Genomic DNA, 20,969 nt, shown 5'->3' with positions numbered 1-20,969 from the left:
AAAGTAGAAATGTATCACTTTCTAAAAAAAATTTAAAAGACTCCCAACAAATTTAACTTTTAGGGTTATTGCCTAAACCAGTGATAGGGCACACTCTATTTCTTGCTACTAACTCAAAAGCAGTGGCGATTTTCCTGTAAATCTTCTTTATCTTGCCGCGTTGGAATGAGGCTCAAACAGAAATTGTTGAAACATGCCATCTTTTCTCAAACTCAAATCTTACATACACATTGACCTTCTTTATCACAAAATCAGAAAACCTATCCAGAAGGGGGGAAATGTACCGTCCAATCGGTTCTGCTTTCTCTCAAAACTCTACAGGAAGATTTAATAAAGAGGCTTCTTTGGGCCAAGGGGTCACTTTCTCTGGGAATGCTTTTCTCTCTCCTTGCCCTGACACCGGGAAGGAAAGCCAAAACCAAAAACAAGAACAAGTGTCATTCGTTCTGTGCTCAGAGATTTAAAAGTACTTTCACACGCAGTAAAAAGGATGCAAAGAGAAACTCTTCCCTGAACAGTCTGATACTGTGCTGACACACACATCCCCTCACCCGAGCACATTGTAACTGAGATCACAGGTGGAAGCACCGGGACTTACGGAAGCACTGGATAAGGGAGCTGACTCTGTTTTAGAGCTGATGTCAAACTCAGCCCTGCTCTACTCACTTGACATAGGGCATACAGCCCACAGGGCAACCCTGGGAGAAAGGTACCGTTATCTGTATCAGGGATTAGCAAACTGCAGTCCATGGGCCAAATATGGCTGAAGCTTGTGACTGTGAATAAAGTTTTATTGGAATACAGCCACACCTATTCGTTTATTGTCTATGGCTGTTTTCCAGCCACAATGGCAGAAGTGAGTAGCAGGTGCAACAGAGACATTTTTTTTTCCTACAAAGCCCAAACTATTATTATTTGGCTCTTATAGAAAATGTTAGTCAACCCCTGATGTGCATGACATCTGTGAAGAAGGCTCAGTGCCACCCAGCTACTGACTGGCAGGGCCAACACATAAACATGCATCTATTCAAGAGTAATACCCCAGCTTCCTCCAAAGCATATCACACATGTGGCACATCGCAAGCTGAGAAAGATGAGCTGTGAAAAACTGCTATTATTTTTAAGACACATTAAGAAACATGATAACTGTTGGATTCCTTAAGTGATGAAAGAATACTGTAAATTATCTTTTCTTTTCACCTTTAACTCTACAATAAAAATCAGCAGCCAGATAATTTAAAAAAAAAAACAAAAAACGGTGGAATTTTACATGCAAAATTGGCATTGTGTTTCTTTGTATAGCTTTCACATTAAAACAGACCCGAAAAATATAAGATGTGTTCCTTTAGTGTGATATGGTACCATCTGTATGAACTCGCTAGCTTGTTCCCAGCCTACATAGGAAGGGGTAGAGAAGTGTGTTCCTAAAGTAAAAATCTGACCTAGTCTTCCTTTTTAGCATGGCTTTTCTTTTATTATTTTTTTTTATTTTTTTTCAACATTTATTATTTATTTTTGGGACAGAGAGAGACAGAGCGTGAACAGGGGAGGGGCAGAGAGAGAGGGAGACACAGAATCGGAAACAGGCTCCAGGCTCTGAGCCATCAGCCCAGAGCCCGATGCGGGGCTTGAACTCATGGACTGCGAGATCGTGACCTGGCTGAAGTCGGACGCTTAACCGACTGCGCCACCCAGGCGCCCCATGGCTTTTCTTTTAAATGCCAGTTCCTCTTTTAAAACTTCTTTTGCTAATTCCCAAACCACTCAGATAGCTGAGACACAGAACTCTGCAAAGACTTTCTGGAGGGACTTGATGGAAGAAACTGCGAACCCTTACTTGTTCACACCACCTCACCCACTGGTGACATAAAGGTACGAGGCATTAAAAACAGAGACCAGAGAAGGGTGACAGGGTGGCTCCCTTTCCACCAGCAGCAGCAAATGCAAGAAAGACAGCCTCTCACCAAGACCTTGTCTTTCTTAGAGTCCAGCAGTTTGGTGGAAGAAAAGTAAGGAAACACCTACAGGGCTTGTCCTTGGCGTGTCCTCACACACGATGAGAAGGATCCGGTTCATTTTGTTTCTTCCTGAGAATCCCCAAGGAATATGTCATGACTCTGTGAAAAGGCAATTCCTCTAATGTCTGCAAGAAGGCAAGGAGACTCAACAATCTTCTGGAAGAAGCTAGCAGGGACAGAATGAATTTAGAGTGTGTAAAGCAATAGCCTTACCATGGAAAAAGAGAAGAGGGAAATGAAAACAATGGGGTGGAAATAAGAAGAGTGAAATCAGTTGAAACCTGTAAAAATTTCAGTCACTTCCATCCGGTTTGCGGCTATGACCGCTCATGCCCAAATCTTTGTAGGACATATGCTTTCATTTCTCCTGCGGAGACACAGAGAAGTTAAGAAGATTGAGCAAATGACCCGTTTGTTTAAATTTTAAAGAAACCCTTAAACTTTTCCAAAGCAGTTGCAACATCTTACATCCCCACCAGTAGTGTGTGAGATTCCAGTTTCTCCACATTCTCACCAACACTCTGTATGGTTAGGCTTTTCAAGTTTAGTCACTCTAACAGGTGTGGACTGATACTGTCTTGTTTTTAATTGACATTTCCCTAGTAACAAATGATGCTGAGTATCTCTTTCATGTGTTTATCTCCATATACCTTCTTTGGTGAAGTGTCTGTTCATATCTTTTGCCCACTTTGTAACCAGGTCTTCTGTTTTCTTGCTATTGTAAGCAGGGGTGAGGAGTCTGGGTTCTGCAGTAGGAGAGACATAGGTTTCCATTCTGGCTCTAGCACTTCCTTGTTGTGTTAAATTAGATTCTTCAGTTCTCTTGCCTTTGGTTCTCACTCTTTAAATTGGGATTATGGTAATGCCTGCCACACAGGTTTATATAATGCCACACAAAGGTGAAAACTCCTTATAAATATTTCTGGAATGTAAGAGTATAATCTGGGGTTGCCTGGGTGGCTCAGTCAGTTGAGTGTCCAACTTCGGCTCAGGTCACGATCTCACAGTTCATGAGTCCGAGCCCCACGTCAGGTTTGCTGCTGTCAGTGCACAGCCCGCTTCACATCCTTTGCTCCCACTACCACTCCCCTGCTCAGGCTCCCTCTCTCTCACAAATAAACATTTAAAAATAACTAACTAACTAACTACATAAATAAAGTATGATCTGATAACATTATGACAGAGACGACTTCATTCATTCATTCAACAAATATTTATTGAGCACCCACTATGTGCCAGCACTGTTCCAAGCAGTTAGGGCACATTAGTGATCAAACCAGAGGGGAAAAAAAACCTGCCTTCATGGTGCTTATAGTCTATTGGGGGTGATAGACTGTGAACATAGCAAATGACTATATGGTAGAGTATGATTAAATGTGTAAATTATTTAAGGGCAAGGAAATAAAGCAAGTAAGCTGTTCCAGAGGCTGGAGAGGCTCGGTTACAATAAATAGAATGGGCGGGGCGAAGGTAACTTCTGAGCAAAGATCAAGTAGGAGAACAAGGCAGTCAGCCATGTGGGGAGAGCGTGCTAGGTGGAGGGAACAGCAGGGCAAGGCCCTAAGGTGGTGGTAGCATGTCTGGAGTATTTAAAGAACAAGGAGTTGGGTGCGAGGGGGAGGCAGGTAAGGCATGAGGTTACCAGTCAGGTTGTTAGCACTCTGGGGGCATGATGAGGATGTGGGCTTTTACTCTGAATGAAATAGGAAGCCATTGGGAAGTCTGGGGTAAAGGAGTGATGATGATCCATCCGATTTATGTCTGCAAGTTTCCTCTGACTGAATAATGCTCATCACAAAGGTGCTGGTAAGGAGACTGTTACAGTAAAAACAGAAGGAGACTATTACAGTAAAAACAGAGGATGGGATATGTGCTCAGTCCCACTGCAGCCACAGCAGAAGTGATGGAAAGTATTTTGAAAGCAGAAGCACGAGGATATTTGGAACCATTGGATGTAGGGTGTTGAGAGCAAGTAAAGAATCAGGGTGACACTGAGGTTTTCAGTCTGAGTAATGGGAGGGCTGGACTTGCCATCAATGAGACAGAACACAGGTTTTAGGGCCGGACCAGGAGTTCAACTTGAGGCATGCTGCATTTGAGATGTCTATGAGTCATGAGTACACATTTCTGTGACGTTCAAACGAAGTGAACTATGCAATTTGGACAAACCCTTAAGCTGTATCTACGTAAGGAATGAGTAGATGGGGTAGGTTGTTCAGAGAGACTTGGCCTGAAAGGAATGTACCCTCAGGCTAGAAAATGTGAGGCCACTGCTTTAATTTTGTTTATTACCTGCTTCCTCTGCCTACCTCACTGTTTACACTTAAAAGTATTTTAGGGGCTCCCGGGTGGCTCAGTTGGTTAAGTGTCCGACTGCGGCTCACGTCCTGATCTCATGGTTTGTGAGTTCGAGCCCCGTGTTCAGGCTCTGTGCTGACAGCTCAGAGCTTGGAGCCTGCTTCGGATTCTGTGTCTCCCCCGCACCTCTCTGCCCCTCCCCCACTCATGCGTGCTCACTCTCTCTCTCTCTCTTTCTCAAAAATAAAAATTAAAAAAAATTTTAATCCTCAAAAAAAAGCACTTTAAATGTAAAATGAAGTTACATGACTCCCCAATTTTTTTCTACTTTACCTATATATTTCATCTAAAATGTTTATTCCGACCCATATTCCTAATATAAAATATGTGAACGTGAAGTTTGGCTGTCACCTGGCTGATTGACAATAGGAATCTTAGACCTCTTGACAGCTTACCCCTAGACCCGCACGCCAACTGTGCTTCAAACCATCAATGTGCTGTAACCTGCCATACAAATGCTGTCATGCGGTTGCTCTATACCTAGACTGAGCCAGGAACTGTATAAAAACACCATTTCTGGTGTGCCTGGGTGACTTAGTCGCTTAAGTGTCCAACATCAGCTTAGGTCATGATCTCGCAGTTCTTGAGTTCGAGCCTCACACTGGACTCTGCATTGACAGTGCTAAGCCTGCTTTGGATCCTCTGTCTTCCCCTCTCTGCCCCTCCCCACTCTTTCTCTCTCTCACAAATAATAAATAAACAAAAAAAATACGCACCATGTCCTTTCTTCCCCCCACTCCCCATGCCTTGCTCTTTAAAACTCCTCATGCCTCCTCTTGCCATGTCCCCTACGTATGCTGCACTGGGTCTATCATGGGACAGCACCGCACTCAACAATCCTACCTTAAGCACTGCTCTGGGGATGCACAGCACATTAGATGAAGCAAATCCACATCCCATCAGTCACACGAATTATGTGAAAAGATGACCAATTCCCCAGAGTTTCTGGACTACCACTGAGGACTTCCAATCTGGGCAAGGAGAAATTGTAACGACGACATTTGTGGCGCATTCCCACAGCAGCTGATAACAACCTGCTGCTGAACCTTGTTTTCCTGGGGGTGACAGATGTTTGCATTTGTGATTCATATCGTCAAGAACCAAGGAGATGCCTTTCTGTCACTCTGTTCTCATGTCCTTCTCCCGTAAACCATTTCATTTCTCTGGAGGGCAGATGGCAGGCTCTGGGGAGCTATAATACCACTGCTTTATTCCCCCCTTCTCTCTGCACTTGTTTAAATACACCCGGTCACCTCAAAAGCCAATTTCTGACTGACTTTTGGCTTACCAAAAAAAAAAAAAAAAGCTTTTGATGTTGTTCCTAAGATATGTGGACTGAAGAAAAGTGATAAAAGCCATAACAAAGTTTATCCCGAGATTCAGAAGAAATGAGGAAATATAATTCCCAGCTTAAAAAAACCAAACTGTTCTTTTGAAATCTAGTTAGGAGTGGGGGAAAACATCGATACTGTGCTTCAGTGCCTTAGTACTTAGAAGAGATATATTGGGCTCTATAATTTAACTGCCAAATCCGACATTCATATCCATCTGGACATTTTCAAAAGGATCCTTGAGCCAGTGAGAATTGGCAGTTGGCTGTATAATCACACCTGCATATGGCACAGGAGGTTTTTAATGGGCAACAGTTAGAGCAAGAAAGTGCTGCATGATAAGCATTCGCTGAGAACCCACACTTAAACATGTTTGCACGTGTGAGTAATTATATTTTAGGGCTCTCTGTTAACAAGACTTTGTTCTTTCTTTCCTCCAAATCAAATTAGTTGGGGACATAGTTCATTTTGCAATTGTTTGGAAAATGTTTTGGTGTTCTAAATTTCCATTGTACCAAACTTTTGCAAAGTTAAAAGGCAAGCCACAAACCTCCATAACCAGTGAAAGAAAAATGCATAAAACCAGCAATAAATTAAACATGATAAACACACACTGAATAGGAAGGAGGGTGTAAACAAAGCTTGTGTCTCTAAGTCTATCAATCTCCATGTGGGATTTAGGTTCGGCTCACTGTATATGAAGATAATCTTTAATGTTCCTGCTTTCACAAAGATCACATTTGTCTTGGTCTAGTTTAGGCTGCCAGGTCTCTCCTTCCACCTCCCTTGAAAGTGCAAGCCTAACTGTACATATCCCCGCACCATCTGGGAGTGAAGCTGCTGTATACTGGGGGCTACTCTTTGAGATGATTTTCAAAGAAAGATCAAAGGTAATGAGGAAGGAAACCTCCTTAGTTGGAGAGCCCAAGTTAAAAAAGAAAAAAAGAAAAAAAACTGTCATGACCCCCCCTGCTCTGCTAAATAGAACCCGTTTTGGGAAAGGCAATGAGATAATCTACAAAAAGCACTTGAGATGGTCTTGTGGAGGATGGAGACTCTGGCTACTCTGCTTCCTTAGAATAAAAGTCACTGTGTAAAAATCCTATAGAGAATGGCCATTCATCCCTCTGTACGAGACGCCATCTCAACAGCTTCTGGGGAAAGGTTTAATATCTTCCAACTACCAACCTAGAAGGTCTAAAAACACTTGGAAAAAAACACTTGGAAAATTCAAAATTATATTTAAAACGCGGGGTAGGGACCTCGAAGCAACTTCAATCTTACATGTGCAGGGAATCTGTGGCCGCTTTGGCCATGCTGGGCACTTCCTCTTCTTCACCCTCCCCTTTTCCTGCTTTTTATCTTCCCATCTGTCCCCTGGCTGGACCATCAGTTTCCAACACCAAAAGCAATTGTAACCCTTTGTGTGTAGAAAATACTCCTGAAAAATCAGAGATGCCTAATATAAAAAACTGTAGTCATCACAAATATGATGTGAAAACAAAATTGTGTTTCTTAGTACATTTGGTTCTCTTTCTTTCTTTGGTAGCTATAAGCCAATCTATGAAATTATATGATAAAACTCTTGTTTGGTTTTGACTCCTGAAAGAAATGAAAAAAAAAAATTGTTTCTTATTTATTGGCCAGGCAGTAGAGGAATCACTCTTGCCTTTCCAAATGGGAAGGGATTTTGAGACATGGATGGGGCAAGTGTCAGTACACAAGATGTTATGATCATTTATGATCATCACAAATACGACTTGAGCACTCAAGCTTGGGAAGAATGCATATGCATAGGAAGGGTGGGGGTAACAATGAGAAAGAGAGCTGTTCTTAACTAGGATCATAAGTTTGGACTGTAGAGTAGTTTTCTCAGGATTAACTTCTTTTTTCCTCATGGACAAAAATCCAGTTTTTAAATTGAAAGATAGGGGCTCAGGTTAAACAAAACATGGCTCAATTCAGCCACAACGATGAATATATACCTTACATGGATGGATCAGTCAGAATTCACCAGCAGATAATGAAACCACTCTAGCTGGTGAATTCTGTTAAAGGATTTAAAAGGAATTACATGGTCACAAAGTGCGTAGAAGGGCTCCAAGCTGACATTTGCATGAGTGACTTGTGGAATGACACCAACGAAGCTGTTTACCAGGACAACTATTCCCCATCCCCTACCCCTACCCCCAGGCATCCAGGAAATCAGGGAGCTTCTGTTCTGAATGCAAGCTCTAATTCAACTGTTCTCTTCTCAGCTCCACCCCAGGAAAATGGATCCCCCACCTCTCGATGTCTGGGAAATTAAAGATGAACAGTGGGGTCCCTTAACTGCTTCCACAGGAAAAACGTAATAACTGCATGCTAACACAGAGTCTGACTCTGCTTCACACATGCCTTCCAAATCATATTCAAATACCATTACTTGGTGGAAGTTAGGTCATCTGAAAACATAAAATAGTTGAAACATACAATATTTGGTTTCCCAGGCGCTAGTATGACATAAGGCCATGGTTCTCAAACTTTGCTGCATATGAGAACAATGTGGGGAGCTTTAAGAGTCCAAATACCCAGACTATTCCTCATATCAAGTAAATGTAAATCTCTGGGGCTTCCTATGTTTTGTTTTTGGTTTGGTTACAAAAACACCACAGGTGATTCCAATGTGCAGTGTTGAACCAGATACTGGGCATGGTTTCTCAAGCTTCACTGTACATATGAACATTCTGGGTATTTTATAAAAATGCGGAATTGGATTCAGTTGGTCTGACTTGGGGTCCAAGATTCTGCAGTTGTACAAGTCGTTGGGTGATGTCAATGCTTCTGCTGATGACACTTTGAGTAGCAAAGATGTAATGCAGGAGTCCTCAAATGTTAGTGTGAATCAGAATTGCTCACAGAGTTTGTTACAACACTGATGGCTAAGACTTTACGACTCAGTCGGTGTGAAATGGGGCCTGAGACTCTGAATTCCTAACCAGCTCTTGGATGATACCGAAGCGGCTGTTCTGGAGACCACGGTCGTACTGACACCACTGAGTGAGCCAATCATTATATCTGTTAACAGATGGCCACCACGTGGGGTTTCTAATGAATTCACAGACTTTATATTCATTTGGATCCAACTGATAGAGAGGGACTCAGAGAAGAAAGTGAAATGCAATTACTTACACCAAATCCAGTTACCCTTATCTGTCTTCCTTCCATACATGGAATTATTGGTGAGTTAGCTGGGGAGACCTCACAGGAACATATAGCTGGATGGCAGAAGCAAGGACAAGGAAAGAGAGAATATTAGTTTTATATATCTCAGTAAACAGACAATTTATCTCCACATCTTCCTCTTTGGGCAATCAAGGAAATATCTAACTGTTAGAGGTATGGCAGAGGTAAACAATCGATAGCTCATGTGGTTCCCATGGAAGAGGTTTCAAGTGACATCCAGCTTACTGCAAGTTCACTAGCGATACATCAAATGGCTGGTACTGTGTCTTTATTGCAATTCACTCTGGGGGTAAATTTCATCTCTGGAAGGAATGCATCATCAGCCAACAGCTTCAACAGTTTTTAAAACCAGTTTTATCATAAACTAAGGCAATAATAGTCTTTAAACAACGTGTAACTTACCATGTCAGAGAGAGTTTCACTCAAAATCATGGTTTGGACTCGTCACTTACACATTATTAGGATATCTCCTATCTCCCCATATTTGGTCCTTCTAATCCACATTTGCAGGGTACTGAACTTATAAAACAGAGGTTCAATATCTTACTCATGAATCCTGCATGAGCCAACTGAACCCAAAAATACCATGACCTTCACTTACTGAAGAATTAAAAAGGAATTAAGACCTCCACTTAGGAACTAAGCACCTGGATTTAAATGAAATGCAACAACCTCCATCAGTAGAGGAGGAAGGAACCCCATGTGAGAATCTGACCAGTAGTTTCTGACCCTTTTCCTTGAGTTTCAACTCAAAATGAATCACAATATGACCACTTGCCCCCACTGATTCAAAGCATTTTCTTTGACACTACGAGAGAATCTATCAAAACTACTGAAACACACAGTATACTCCTTGGCCTGGGGAACGCAAAGACAGATGTGACAGTGAGCTATTTTACTCATTTTTACACTTCTGACACTGAACAAGAGGGTCTTCTTTCTTCCCCTCACAGCAACCAATTCTCTGATTCTCCAGACACCAACTGGGTGTCCGACATTTCAATTAAATTCTGACACTACCCATCCAGAGTTAGCACAGATTCCGCATGTTAAGGGCTCAGTCCAACAAGATCGTCCCCCTGCTTCGGATGCCAGGTGCAAATCCCAGGACTTCCATATTTCAGACCAAATGGTTACAAATTGGGATTTCCCATAACCTCTTCCCTCAGGCTCAATTATTATTGAGTTTGCTAGAATGGTTTACAGAATGCAGGAACACACTTTGCCAACATTTACCAGTTTTTAGTAAAACGTACAACTCAGGAAGAGCCAAATGGAAGAGACTTATATGGCAAGGCATGGAGGTGTGCCATCCACCAACACATCAATGTGTTCACCAACCCAGAAGCTCCCAAATCTCATCATTTAGGGTTTCTTAAAAAGGTCTCCTTACGTAGGCATGACTGATTAAATTATTAGTCATTGGTGATTAACTCAATCTATAGTTCTTGAGAACAAAAGGTGCTCCCATCACACTTAGCACTTAGAAAACTTCAAGCATTTTAGGAGTTCTGTGCCAGCAACTGGGACAAAGGCCAGATATCTCACTATATAATATCACGAGGGTCAGAGACCTTGAAAGTCTTGCAACCAAGCTGTGGAGGTAGGAGATGGGACATGATGTAATTAACAATACAACAATGCATCATCTGTGAGTGTTACAGGCTAAAAGTGTTATAGGCATTCAGAAAAGAGAGTTCAATTACCAAGGGCAAGAATAGCCTGGACCAAACCAACCTCCCAGGTGGTGTGGAGGCTATTGTACTTACTCCATGTCAGGAAAGGCAAAGAGACACAAAAAGAAAATCCTGGAAACTTAGTTTAGTTTGGTTTGTTTTTATTTTATCTGAGGAACAGTGTGGAAAAGGAGAAAGTAAAGTTACGAATGGAACTGCATGACTGGATTTCCTCCTTCCCATCCCTCCTCTGTGCCTCAATGTTGGGGATTCAGGGGTGAAAGGGAGGTAGGGGAAGAAACTTAAGACACAGTAGAAGACCGGGGCATCCAGGTGGCTCAGTCAGTTAAGTGTCTGACTCTTGCTTTTGGGTCAGGTTATGATCTCACAATTTGTGGGATCACCTTGGGTTCTGTGCAGACAGCATGGAACCTGCTTGGGATTCTCTCTCTCTCCCCGCCCCTCCCCTGCTCCATGCTCTGTTTCTCTCTCTCTCTCTCTCTCTCTCTTCCTCTCTCTCTCTCTCTCAAAATAAATATATAAACTTAAAAAAAAGAAACAGAAGATGATTGACATTAGGAGTTCCTGGCCGGCCTTCCTAGTCACAGTGAAGAGTCGTGTGTAACCCCTAGAGGAACCCCAGCCTACAGTTTGGCACCAACAAAAAGCTAACACAGAAGTGACAATATTGGAGAAGGCAGCAGAAGGGAAAATGATGCAAGAGCATTTCAGCAGACCACACTCTGTGTGGGATGTGAAGGAGCCTCAGAAGTCCCTGTGTGCTCCATGAGGAGACGCAGATGCTCTGAGAGAAACTAGACAATGGTGAAGGTTCAGGGAAGGACGGAAGAAGCCTCTGCGGACAGAAAATCCACAGTGCATCCAGGACCTTGAATGCCAGAAGAACACTCCAAAAAAACTGAAGGGGCCAGTCATACCTCAGCAAGAGCCCATCCAATGGGTAGACCAGTCTGGCTATGCCTACTACAGAGGCCAGCAAAAATCCAAAGATCACACCATAAGTCTGTTAGGTCAGGTAATTTCTAGAAATTCTATAGTTGGGTATTTGGTTATGGGATTCATCCATATAAAAGTAAAAACTAAAGGGGCACCTGGTGTCTCAGTCAGTTAAATGTCCAACTTCTGCTCAGGTGATGATTTCACGGTTCGTGAATTCAAGCCCTGAGCCAGTCTCTGTGCTGACAGCTTGGAGCCTGCTTGGGATTCTCTGTCTCTCTCTTTGCCCTCTCTCTCTCTCTCTCTCTCTCTCTCTCTCTCTCTCTCTCTCAAAAATAAATAAACATTTTTTAAAAAGTGAAAGCTGAAGTCATACTAATGAATGAATGGGTAGTCTAATATGAGCCAATCAGATGTGAAGAAGGGATGTGGCTGTAAAAGGTGGAGAGGTGACCATGGTAAGCTTTTACCACCCCATTTTGCTGTAGAAAGTGAGGCTCAAAGGCAGGGACAGCATTTTGTGATTTACAGAGATGTTGTTGAAAGAGATTTTTAATGCTACCCAAAACCTGTTGCCAACTCACTATTCACACATCAGATGCTGAGAGTTGTGTTATTGACACCATGTGGCAAGAAAATTCAGTTTAAAAAAATTCTGAATTTTGCAAGTGTATCATCCATTACCAATTATTAAAGAGAAACAGCAGAGCGGCTTCAGATGTAGGTAAATGCACGCGCTGCAAACAAGGAAGAAGAGAACTTCATGAAAAAGTGAGTGGTTAACAATGCTGAACCTAGAGAAGCCTGAAATTGAAGTTAAAGCCTTATAAAGGACAGAGGTAGAAGAATCCAGAATAAAAAATAGGGACGGGGAAGAACAGAGGGAAGAAGGCGTGTCTAGTCATATGAGAAATCTTGCAGTAAAAAAGAAAGAGGGTGTACTTCAGGGGGTTTAGAGAAGGGTTTTTGAGTCATCCGTCATCTACTACCTATTTTGTGGATTCCTACTAAGTTAGGAAAAACTGCTCCATATTTATAGACAAAGGAAAGGAGGAATTAGAGAAGAAAAAATGAAGAATGCAAGAGAAAAAGGAGTATGCACAAAGGAGTGGAGCCCTGAGAAAGAAGGGCTCATGAGGTGGGGAGGGGTGTAGGGGATCACCTCATCTGAAACAGGAGAAGTGGGGGACAGCATGAGAAAGTCTACATCACGGACTGTGGACAGAGTAAGGAGGCGGTCATTGCTCACACCATGGTCTCTCAACCTCAGCATTGTGAGCATGTTGGGCTAGATGATTCTTTGTGTGGGCAGCTGTCCTGTTCAGGGTGTTAACCAGAGTGTTACCCTGACCCCTACCTGTTGGATGCTAGTAGCAGGTGCAACAATCAAAAGGTCTCCAGACATTACCAACGTCTTCTGAGGAATATGGCCAAAATCGCCCTTGGTGGACAACCACTGGGTTAGAGAGACTGGGTGGAGGCACCAAGGTGAGGAAGGGGCTCCCATGTTCCAGAAGCCTCAAACCTCCAAGGGGTGAGTCCACATGGGAGAAAGAGGAATGTGTGTGTGTGCAGAAAACTGTATAAACACCGAGGCATGAGTTATAGAAGGTGGAGAAGGAGTTAAATCCCATTAGAAAAACCTCGCTCCCTCTTAAGCAATCTCAAAGCAGCAAGGTCATATGGTCTGGTTAGAACAATTCACTGCCTTTCTGGAGAGGCAGACATGAATCTCGCAAAATCCCCATCACTATTACATATGCTATGGTAGGTGAGTTTCAGAAGCGACACATCCCTGCTGTTGTAAAATCATGCAACCTACTTCTGAGGTTCAAAAGCCCTGTGGGAAGTTTATAGTAAATTACTACAGCTGCTTTTAAAATTGCACAGAAAAAGGCTACAGGGGAGCACCCCCTTCCACAAGATGGGTCCTCAAAGCCTCTTCAAAACCCCATCGCGACCTGTCACGTGCCATGGAATGGGGAGTGTGGTCACCTGGCCCAGGGAACAAGTATGCTTAGTCTCTATGTTCTCAAGGAAGTTCTATGGGATAGAGATGGCAAGAGTTAAACAAACTGGAGATTCTAGAAACCCTGGCTTCTGAATCATACTGGTAAGAATAGTAAATTTGCCATTTCCAGGTGTAAGCTCAGGGAAACAGACTGCTTTGTGAAGGAGATAAGGAGCTATCTCCTTCAAATCCCTCATCACTAGCCCCTGTTGCCACAACATGATTGGTAGCAGTGAGTACTGGGCACAATTTTCTTCACACATGAGGTGCCTTCAGTAGCAAAGCTACAGAGAGTTTCTCCACCTCAGTAACACATAAAAGTAGGATTAGGAATCTTCAACTGACCCTGGACAAGCCATACATGCTGCTGTTTAGCTTATACATTGCTCATCAAGCCAATGGCACAAGTTGGGGAACGTGTGCTGAGAAAGTTGAGGAGAAGACTAAAAACACCCCTCTCTTAGTGATTCTGGTCAAGGGAAGTTCTGCTGTCTACTTTTAGGGAGGAAAATATCTCCAAGAAATGAAATGGAGCTCCAGGGGAGAAAATGCCTGGTCCTAGTCAGGCAAATTGACCGAGATTGTCCACATATCAGGGCCCTGGCTATGTAAAAACTTTGCAGGCAGCTAGTGATGGATTTAATGTCATTGAAGTCAGAGATTCACTGGTGTACAGAATTAGTGAAACATCAGTCTGCTCACCCAACTGATGTCCTTAATCTTTTCAGACGCATTACTGGCTTTCATGGAGGCATTTACCGAACTGAATCATCACCTCCCATCAGATGTGTGTGAAACCCAGAGATGAAGAAGCCAGCCTTCTGGTGACATCCTCTGTCACAAGTCTTTTGACCTCTTCCTATCTCAGTAGGTTTCCTTCTGAACAAGGCAGATAAATAGTGCGCTGCCTGCTTCATAGGGATATTTTGAAATTTAATTACTAAACGCTTGTTAAAGCTCTCCAGGAAGGCTTTTGATGAAACAAATGCTCTGACTACAAAGTGTTGTTTAATATGGAGGTACAGCCTGGAGACACCGCACTCTCCTACAAGGCCTAGCTCCTTTTTTATGCAAATTAAGCACCACCATAATCCACCTGGCAAATTACTCTGCTATCAGCAAGGTTTAGTCAGGGGCTCTGTGGGTATCCTTGCTACTTTCTCCCAATTCCTCTCTACTTTTCACCTCAATTGTTTCAGTGTGTTCCTGTCAGAAAATCCCACCGGTATAATCTCCCATTAATGACCTTCTTGACACCTGTGTGTTGGTATTCTGGTGGGGTAAGACCGTATTGTCTTACACATTAGTGTGACTGAACTAATTGGCTTTATCACTGTTGTACCCACTGTCATCTTCTTGACGTAGAGCTCTGAAGGAATGTACCTGGAGGTTTGGCTGTGTAGAGTTGAAATGAGGTAGAGAAAGTGATGTAAAAGTCACAAGTATCTGGAAGCCTTGAGTCATCTAGAAGCCACAAGGAACGGACCAGGCAGAGAGAGAAAGGTAGGAGGAAGTTGAAAAGCAATTGGTGGCAGATCAGCCAAATCACCTCCTAGTCTTTGAGATTACTTGCATTTCACATTAGTGGTCTTAAGAGAGAGAGGCTTTCCAACAGATGTGCAGAAAATGGCTTACAGGTGTGCAGAAAGGCCTAGATACTGAATACTCTTCAGTCAGTTGAACAAACTACTGGCCTACTAGAACCTATCCCCAAGCCTGTCCCCTCCAACAGCTGGAAACCTAATTGGAGGCTTCAAATTCCCTCCAGTTTAAACCATATGTAGAAAAACATCATTTTTGGAGGGGGGGCACCTGGGTAGTTCAGTTGGTTAAGTGTCCAACTCTCGGTTTCAGCTCAGGTCATGATCTGATGGTTTGTGAGCTTGAGCTCCATGCTGACAGTGTGCAGCCTGCTTGGGATTCTCTCTCCCTCTCTCTCTGCCCCTCCCTTGCTCGAGTGCATAGGTGCATGCACTCTCTCCCTCTCTCTCTCAAAGAACTTACAAAAAAGAAAAAAAATCATTTTTTCATGTGTTCCATGGTGAAAAAACTTTAAGGACAACCGGACGAATGATCTTCCATAATTTCCTCTATTTTCACTGTTTCCTCTCTCATCCTTCAGGTTAATCTCTAACAGGATCCACCTGGATATTACATACAATTCCTTGACTTGGTTCAAATCCTTCCAAAATTTCCCATTGTTCTTAGGATAAATCCCTTTAATATGGCCAAAAAAATCCCTCATGATTTTCCTCTATGCACTTGTTAAGCCACATGTCTCACCATTTCCCACTTCATTTTCTGCTCTGACCAAGGTGAAGAGTTTTCAGTTCTTCCAACAAATCATGAAGACTCTCAATTCCAGGTTTTTACACACAGTTCTCCCTCTGTCTGGAATACCAGTGCCCACTCTCAATACACACACACACACACACACACACACACACACACACACACACGGGCAATTTCTACTTGTTATAAGGGAAAGAATCCTATTTTTTTTTCCTCAACACTAGTATCCAATGCCTAAAACACTGCTTCACATGAAGCAATCCCTGTTGGATGAGTAGATGGATGAATGAGTGAGTTTCTTTCATATTAGAGAGTCAATAGTTTTGTTCTTTTTAACTCTTTTATTTTAGTTTCTGTCTGCTTTGTTTTTAATCCCACATCAAAAACTGAAAAAACTTTCTCCTCAATGAATTTCTCCAAAGTGGGGGGAGGAGGTTCTCATCATGTCTGGCCACATTTTAGATAATAACTTGAACAAATCAAGGCTCTGTTAGCAAAGAAGGCTGGGAAATGAATGTTGGGTAAGAAACTACTAATGTTTTCTGTAGTATTCAAGAGAGGGAATGAAGATAAAGGGAGGAAGCAAGGAAGGAAGGAAGGACTGCATTCCTCAAATCCTGAGTTCTGTTATGCAGTGGGCACAGCGCTAAGTACTAGGGATAAGGTGATGTACAAGACAAATGGTTTCTCTCTCCAGGTACCTTGGACTCTAGTTGGGAATCCATACACTCAGAGAAGTAATTTTATTTTGACAAGGATATCAGGAAGTGAGGTATAGTTGCCACAGACAAGTAAAGTGAGTCTATTTAACCTCATCTAGTGGGTAAATCAACCCTTTGTTAAGGAAGGACCCCCAAGCAGATTTGAAGAACAGCCAGGGGTTGTACAAACAAAAGGTGAAGAAAAATAAATAGTGTTCTAGGTTGCATGCCAAAGGCCCAGCTTCCAAAGAAAGAATGACAGGCTCCAAAGGTGACGGGCTATCACTGTGATGGGAGTGTAGGGGATGTTGTCTGAAGCGAGTGTGGAGAAACAGGCCATGCAGGTCACCCAGAGCTTTGTAGACCATGTTACAGATTTGGGGCTTTATACCAAGGCAAGTGAAAACAAGTTCTTTATACTGAGGAGTCACATGATTAGACTTGTGTTTTATAAAATCACCTTGCCCACAGTGTGGAGAACATTAGAGAAGAACATGTAGGCATGTAGGGCTCTATCCAGAAGGTCCCTATGAAACATCAGATGCTGGTGTCTGAACTAAGGTAGCAGCAGTGGGGCTACAACACAGTATATAAACTGAAGACACACTTAGTAAACAGAAGTAAGAGCTTCACAATTCAATGACTTAGGGGAGGGGAATAAAGGAGAAGGGAAAAAGAAGACTTTGAGGCTTCTTGCCAAAAAAACTTGGTGAGATGTGATGCGATTTATTATGATGAGGAAAAACTGGGCAGTCTGACAAGTGTAAGGAGTGAATAATAACTCATACTTGGGTTAGAGGTGACTGAGTAATGAGTATATTCAAAGAGTCAGAGTATTTTCCACAACAGTGCTTCTCAAAGTGCAGTTACAGAAACAGCGGTTTCAACAGCACCAGGAACTTGTTATAAATGCACATTTTCAGGTCTCACCCCAGACTTACTGAAGCAGAAACTCTAGGGGGGGGGGGCCCTGCTCCATAGCCCAGTGTTCTTCTACTTAAAACTCACTACCACACATTGATTTTCATGAAGAGTAGGATGCAGTGAGATGTCATGGAACTAACAACACTTGGAATTCAGAAGATGCGGGTTCAAATCACAAAGCCCTCCTTTAACAAGGCTTCCAGGTGATTCTGATGCCTTCTCAAATTTGAGATGCACTGGACTATTGCAAATCTATGAAGAACAGGAATAAGAAAGGGCTGGAGGCAAGAGAGAAAGCAGGACAAAGAATATACCAGACTCTGCACTACTCTGGGTAGGAAATTATTCTACTTTCTCCTACTTTGCTCACCAAACTGGTTGACTGTTTTAAGCTATCACTTCTATCTGACCTGTTTTGAACCTCAGTGATGGTTCTTTCTTTTAATAGGCCTCCCTTCCTCCAATTTCTCTGGTGCTCATTTCAGACCACTGCTACAGACATCTTTTATAAAATACAGCTCTGACCATGACTGTCCTCAGGTTACAAAGCTTCAGAGACCACAGGGGCCCACTCAACAAGTCCAAGCTCTTTGGCTGGCACTCAAGCATGTGAGCACTCTAGAACTGTTGTGGCCAATCATCCACCTGCCTTTACCCCTTACTCCTAACCTGTGCTTCAGCCCAAATGAAATGGCCATCATTTTCAGATCCTGCTTGACACTTGTCTATTCTTACAATGTTCCTCTTGTTCTCCTCTATCTGTACTCTGTCTTCACCTGATGACCTACCCACTTTGATGTCCTACCCAAAGCCCAGAAGTCTTCAGAGACTCTCTCAGGCAATGATGTGCTGGGGCTGGCTTATATATGCCTCTTGCCAATTCATCATGCAGTAGCTTCATGCTGGCAGCTTGAAATGAGCCATGCAGGGAGTATTTACAACACAGAGATGGGCAAACATTATAAATCAGTTCTACCTCCCCCAGAGATCTACTTATTAAATATTTACAAGTACACCGGTGCCAAGGAGAGATGGGCCGGTCTTCATATCACCCTCTAGAGCAGAGACAGATAAACTACAGGACAAATTTGAACCACTACCTGTTTTTATATATAACGTATCACTGGCACACAGCTACACGCATTCCTTGATGTGCTGTCTACAACTTCTTCCACACTAAGCTAGGAGTAGTTGTAACAGAGACTCTCTGGCCCACAACGTCTGAAATACTTCCTATCTGGACTTCAGTGAAAAAGTTTCCCGACACTCTCTAGGACAATATTGTGTATTTACAACCTACCACACACTGTTTTTTATGAATCTGAGAATGAAGTGAGATGTCATGGAAATAATACCTGTAACTCAAAGATGTGGTTTGACATCTACTTGCTAGCTATGCATCTTGGTCAACTTACATAACCTTGCTGAACTTGGATTTGCTCGTCTAAAAAAAGAGTGGCCCACCCGAGAGCGATGTTCTAAAATCAAACGTATGTGAAAACACCTTGTAAATTATGAAGCATTATGCAAATATGTGATAACGCAATTATAATTTATGTGTAGATCTTCTTTCGCTGCTAGACTCTCTTGGGACAGGATCCACACCTCCTTTACATTTGCCTCCCTCATGGTTAGCATCCTGCATGCAGGTGGTCCTCATGATGCTACTGTGGCATGAAGGCTGGATGGCAAGGATGTGCTTCTTCAAGCTCTAAGAGCTAATCTGGTTTCTCAGCAGTGACTGCAAGGTTAGGCTAACAAAAAAATGAGAAATGATCCTAGCTTTCTTGCTTCCTCGACTGCCTCATTCCCTACTTTGTCCTTGCTGCCAGTCTTCTTCCTGTGTGAACCTCATTCCCTCTGGCATCCACCCTGTGCCCATTAAATGCAGATGTCAAATAGGTAAAATAGGCAAACAGCATTTTGTACAGTCTCTACTCCTTGGGATGGAACCATGAGATGGCTTTGATTTTTTTTTCAAACAATGATCCATCAAATGTACTTTGTTGTCTCTTTCCCCACTAGTTGGTGGTTCCTTTTAGGCTATCTTTTCCAGGTTTTTTAGTTTTCCTATCATTTTCAGTATTAGACTGTGCCAGTCTCCTCTGAAGCTTTTATTTTATTTACTAATCCTTCTATACACCCAGAGCAGTATTAGCATATAGTAGGTGATCAATAAATACTCATGCAATGAATGAATGCTTTCTTGCATATAATATTCACTCCTTTCCTCTTAAAACTAAAGTGTGAAGCTCATTGAAGGGGTGCATTCTTCCTCCTCGCTAGCACTGGCCAGGCTTGTCTGGGCCATGAGAAACAAACTATTCTGTTAACACACTTCTGCTTCCTCTCCCCAGCTCTTTCCATTAAGTCTAGGGGCCAGGAGAGGAAAAACAGGAGGCGGTTTTCCCTAGGGGACTGCTCTGGGAGAGCTGAAGTCCTCTTGTGGGAAGATTCCTGCTGCCTCTCTTGCCAGTACTGACCAGTCAGCAGTGTCTTCACAAGGTGTCCGTCCATGGCTGATGCCTGTCTCCCAAACCAAGCATGTATGTTCCTCAAGGAAACAGAGGGGTCTCCTCAATGTCTGGTTTCTGGTGAGAAGATTCAACTGTGACTTAACCTTTCTCATTAACCCTTCCTTCAGCCCCCAACTGGGGGGTCCACCGTCCACTGGTGATCCTCTCTGGCCTCTCACACTGCCCTCTTTGGTGGGACTCCAGCATACTATCTTTTGTTGGTGTGCTTGGCCTAAAAACAGCTCACACATTCTCGCCACACTGGGTGGTTGGAGTACAGCCTTCTCGGTCTCTGCCTCTTCTCCTGGCTCCATGGTTACTCTCCAGTTGTCTTCTGCTACCCCATTGCCTAACAGGGTAATGAAATGGCAGCATTCCCAGTTGAACGGGTGAGTCTAGGGTGACCTTGCCGCACTGGCTTCAGGGAAGCTGAAGCTCCCATCTTACTACCCCGGTGTGAAAGTAAAAGAGAGCTTCTCTCCAAGAAGACTAGGCTTTGTAAATGTGACCACCCAGTCCTCTTGCCATAACGATCAGGTGCAGAGAGGGAAGAGCGGCTGGAGTAACAGAGCTGATTCTGGGACCCCCTGATAAGCCTTTCAGACTCAGGAGGACAGCTGTCCATGCTGGCTGCCCTCCAGACCTTGTAAATTGGCTTCTTGGTGGTTTTAATGTCTACTTTGGGCCTCAGCCACAATGCTGGGAACACAAGAAAATGCATTTCCACGGCCTGTTACAATTAAACAGTGATACTTTTTATTTATTTATGTTTTAACTATTTATTTATTTGGGAGAGAGCAGAAGCAGGGGAGGGGCAAAAAGAGGGGGACAGAGGATCTGAGGTAGGCTCTGCACTGACAGGCTAACAGCACAGAGCCCGACACAGGGCTCGAACTCACAAACTGTGAGATTATGACCCGAGCCGAAGTCGGACCCTCAACCAACTAAGCGCCACCCAGG

The 20,969-nt window shown here is 43.1% G+C and overlaps 1 long non-coding RNA gene across 5 annotated transcripts in view; it reads right to left on the bottom strand.

Moving 5' to 3' along the window:
• Positions 1 to 5,015: 5,015 nt before the first annotated feature.
• The window catches only part of LOC111561368, a 336,303-nt gene continuing 320,349 nt past the window's right edge, over positions 5,016 to 20,969 (bottom strand). For 2 of the 5 annotated variants that reach the window (XR_006600598.1, XR_002743899.2), the window contains one exon: positions 5,017 to 8,964. This is a non-coding gene — a long non-coding RNA (uncharacterized LOC111561368). Of the gene's footprint in view, positions 8,965 to 20,969 lie in introns of all 5 variants that reach the window. The other 3 variants (XR_006600594.1, XR_006600595.1, XR_006600596.1) reach the window with 2 other exon arrangements.

The sequence above is a fragment of the Felis catus genome, chromosome A1 (assembly GCF_018350175.1).
Source record: "Felis catus isolate Fca126 chromosome A1, F.catus_Fca126_mat1.0, whole genome shotgun sequence".
Lineage (NCBI taxonomy): Eukaryota > Metazoa > Chordata > Mammalia > Carnivora > Felidae > Felis > Felis catus.
The sequence above is the reverse complement of the archived record's forward strand: the minus strand, read 5'-3'. Positions and strand labels throughout refer to the sequence as shown.